Here is a 4,654-nt window from a genome sequence, read left to right as displayed (position 1 = left end):
CAACTATATTATTACCTTCAATTTATCTAGTCACACAATTTCATCTCATGAATACTTGACCCAAGTCTCTCAAAAATGAAACAACATCTAAAATGAACATCCCATTTTACCCCATATGGCCGATTACTACATTAGTTACCAAGCTAACAAATTCAACAATTTCAACCTCATTACAACTTCTACCTATCCAATATAACATGAACACAATCCTCCACCCCTAAATTAGATTCGGCAATCACTTAACCCATTTTAACCTCAACCTTCAAGTTAAAAGCAATTAACCACTCACCATATCCTACATTACTATCCCTTTTAATGACATTACACATCTACTAAGAGTTTCAAGCTTCTTGGCCGAACTTCAACCTCAAAATCCTAAGTCCAATCTATAGGATGAGTAGAATTTAAACTAACCATCTCAAACATGCATAGATTTTCAAGAATCCTTCAATACATACCTCATTCTAGTTGCATGCATGGCCAAACCTCTTAGAAACCTTTCCCCTTGGCACCGAATTTTCAAGAGCTTCTTAATCAACTTGAAGATGACCAAATGCCTTAGCTTCACTTTCTTTTTTTTCTTTCCTTCTCAAGTCACGGCAATGGGGGGGAAGAACATGGATGAGACAACTTTGTTCTCATCACCCCTCCCTTTTCATTTCTTTATTACTAACCCTTTATTATATTTTTTCTCCCATAACACACTAACACAACATGTTTCCAACATGTTTCACCCCATAACATTTTGTCCACTCTCATGCTCATGGCCGGCCACTACTAAATGGGGGGGAAATTGACATGCAAGTCCCCCCTTTTTCTTACATGCACTAATAGATCCTTATGCTTTGACCTATCATATTTCAAAATTTTCTCACATAAGTCCTATTTACAAAAATTCACCTACAATTAATCAAAATTCAAATATGAAATTTTCACACATGCATATATACATATAATAAGCATCAAATATGACAGCTAATTATTTTTATGACTCGGTTTAGCGGTCCCGAAACCACTTCCCGACTAGGGTAAATTTTGGGTTGTTACAAGAACTTCTACCAATAGAATGTTTATACAAAATTGCTTGAGTACATCTAGGAATTTCTTGAACTAGACTTCTTACTTCTGCTTCTGAAATCTTTCAGGGTAGGGTGGTGGAGGATTCTTAACTTGAACTAGTTGATTCATCTTTTGTGGCAATTCTACATCTAATGAGGATGTTAGTTTATCAGAATTTACTGGTTTAAAAGTTACCTTATAGAGTTTTGCAGATTCTGGTTCTGGTGAAGTTAGGATTTCAAAACTTGGTTGAACTTCCACTTTATCTTGAGCATCAACTTGCTCTTCTTCAACTTCAACAATGTTGGGCTCTATCGTCTTTCTTCTCCTTAGTGTCAATGCTTTACAATGCTCTTTCTCCAAATTTCTCGGGTTCTCTGTATCACTAGGCAAAGCACCTTATGGTCGGTTCCTGAGTTCAGTTGCAATCTGGCATTATTTTTTGCTATGTATGCCTTCAATGGGTTTTTTAAGTCATTGGAAGGTTTTTCAATGTGGTTGCTTGGATTTGGATTAAGGCATCATATTTTGCTATGTATGCCTTCAATGGGGTTTTTAAGCCATTGGAAGGTTCATCTTGAGGTTGTTTCTAAACTTCTTGGGTAAATACAGGTGGCTGGGTCAGTCTAGGTTGTGCATAAGTGTTACTGAGTCTAGCCTCTTAGTTACTCTAAGAGAAATTAGGGTGGTTTCACCAAAATGGGTTATAAAAATTAGATTGCAGTTTTTGCCTTCCTCAGTTCTGGTTCTTGTTCTGGTTACCCATGTAATACACAGATTCTGGGTTTGATGGGCATTCTTCGAACGAGTGCCCTTCCCCACAATAAACACAGGCTACATTTTCAAATTGATTCGATGGCTGAGCTACAAAATTATTAAACCTATTAGTAGTAAAGTTTTTAAGCATTGAGGATATCAAGGATACCTGAGATGCAAGTAAAGTGAGAGAGTCCACTTCATGTACTCCAACGAATCCTCTTCCTTACACTACTTGATTGGTTGGCCGTTGATAATTGTTGTTGGCAATCCTCTCAATGATTTCATAAGCCTCGTTATAAGACTTAGAAAGGAGAGCACCATTAGCATAAGCGTTTACTACCATTCTTGTGTGAGCATTTAGACCGTTACAGAACGTCTCTAATTGGATGCAGTGTAGGATTCCGTGATGAGGGCATCTTTGTAATAGTTCTTTAAACCTTTCCCACACCTCATATAAGGACATTTCATCTGTCTGTTGGAAGGTAGTGATCTCATTCCTCAACTTAGCATTCTTTCTAGGTGGGAAGTACTTCATAAGGCATCGTTCTACTAACTCTTGCCATGTCATAATGGAATTTGGTGGCAATGAGTTCAACCAGGCTCGAGCTCTGTCCCTTAGTGAATATGGGAACAACTTTAATCGTAATGCATCTTCGGGGTACTCCAGCTAATTTGTAAAACTTGCTTACCTCCATAAACAATATTAAGTGAAGGTAAGAATCTTTGGTAGACAATACACTTAATTGGCACACTGTCTATAGCAACTGGAACATGACTGACCTCAGCTCGAATTGTTGTGCCTTGATTTCGAGTCTCCTAAACTCAGATTAAGCTCATGAAACGTTGGCACGACATACTATCTTACAGCTCTTTCCCTATCATCAACAATAAAGATAGGATTTTGAGCATGATTTGCTCCGTTTCCTTGATTCTGATTTTCAAAGTTCATCACTTCGGCCCTTCTCTGAGCTGTTTGTATTCTTCTTTGTTGAAAAGTCATTTTGATTTCAGGGTCTAAGGGGAGTAAGTCAATATTTCGATCAATACTCATAAACATTTGAAACAATCACAGAAAAATAATTCAATTAGAATTAAATAGAAAATAAAACAAAATGAAAAATTAACAATTTCACAAATAGTGTCTTTTAAAACAATCCCCGGCAGCGACGTCAAAAACTTGGAACGACGGAAATATGCAATTGTACACAATTGTATCAAGTAATAAAGTAACAAGTAAATGTCGAGTTATCATACCCACGGGGACTGTGAAAGAAAACTATTTATGAAATGTAAATCAAACATTTGGTGTTGGGAAAATATGTTGTTTCGAAGAAGTGATTTAAAAACTAAAAATTAACTAAGTAATAAAAATAAAAAGTAAAAATTCCAATACAAAGTTTCAAAACGATGAGTTTTAATCAATATGAAATAATTGTGTTAGATCAATTACATTCATTAACTTAGAATTACAATACCCATGTTCATGTTGTTATGAATATTTTCACGGTAGCTTGGTAAATTGTTAACTACTGCACCTACATACTTACTAAATTAACCAAACTCTTGAACATTTATCAATGTCAATTCAAACAATCAATCAATCTTCATAAGCACATGTAAAATTAAGTGAGGTAACAATATATTTCTATATTCAAACAGTTTAATCACAATAATCTTCCAAGTTATGCAAGGCTAATGTATCGTTTAATACTGTCGCTAATTTAAGCTTCAACTACCTTAGAAAGTTAAACATGCACCAATTAAATATTGTGTCAATTAATTAAAATTTCAATATGTTTAAAAATTAATTCATTCGTTTCCTTACATTTTATAATGCAAGTATAACATAAGCATGATTTTATTTAATTGAACAACTTACCAAGGCCTATAACAACACAAACATCATTTTAATAATTCAAGTTGACAGAATGAAATCAGTCTAACACGAATTAATTTAAGCCATTTTAATTAGAACAAGAAAAACAACACAAAAATTATTCATATTTATAATCACAACATAAATAAGAAATTTAAAGAGAGGGAACTAGGAAGCAAATCCAAGATTTCTTTAAAGCTAGACTAGTGCGCTCCTCTTCTTCTCTCCTTATTCTATTGAACCGAGGCCTCCATAAAAAAATTGAATACTACTATTCCAAGGTGGATGAAAGCTCTTTTTTGAGAGGGAAACCGGCAAGGGAATGAACAAGAAAAAGGGAAAATAATGAAAGGAAAATAAGAGAGAAAAGTAAATGAAAGAGAAAGATATGTGGGTATGAATGGTGTGTCAAATGAATACGTGAAGGGGGTATTTATAGGTGGGAATGGATGCTAAAAATAGCAACTAATTTTCAGCCATTCAATCTCGTTTGGCCGGCAATGCATTAAGCAAAGTTTGAATGTTTCAAACTTTGTTATATTTAGATTGAGGCAAAAAATGAAAGGCACAAAAAGTGGAGGGGTTTGAATAGCATTTAGGGAAATCTCAAGGGTTGAATCGCAAGTATAAAAATAAGAAAAATCAGCTAATTGGATAAACTATAGGGTTGGTTTTGGGCTGCCCAATTGCTTGGTGGATCGGTCTTCTATACTTAGCTTATTAGGTCACTTTCTCCTTCAAACTTTATATTAATTTTTAACCCAATTAATCCAAAAATTAAATATAAAGTAAATAAAATAATCATTATTTGGACCATCCTTGGATGGAAAAATAATCAGCCTTGCTCTTGGTGCACTTGATGGAAAATTTACCCCAATTGTTCAACCCTTTCGAGTTGTCTGCAGAGCCAATTTTCACCTTTTGGGCAGAACTCTTGAAAATAAACCAAATTTGTGAAAA

At 34.7% G+C, this 4,654-nt stretch overlaps 1 non-coding gene across 1 annotated transcript; it reads left to right on the top strand.

Annotated features, from left to right (window-relative positions):
- Positions 1-2,216: 2,216 nt before the first annotated feature.
- On the top strand, positions 2,217-2,323 carry LOC121215706 (small nucleolar RNA R71). The gene has a single exon (XR_005911682.1). It is a non-coding gene; the product is annotated as a small nucleolar RNA R71 (small nucleolar RNA).
- Positions 2,324-4,654: the final 2,331 nt, after the last annotated feature.

This window comes from Gossypium hirsutum, chromosome D03 (assembly GCF_007990345.1).
Source record: "Gossypium hirsutum isolate 1008001.06 chromosome D03, Gossypium_hirsutum_v2.1, whole genome shotgun sequence".
NCBI classification, from domain to species: domain Eukaryota; kingdom Viridiplantae; phylum Streptophyta; class Magnoliopsida; order Malvales; family Malvaceae; genus Gossypium; species Gossypium hirsutum.
This window is presented reverse-complemented; position numbering and strand designations above follow the sequence as displayed.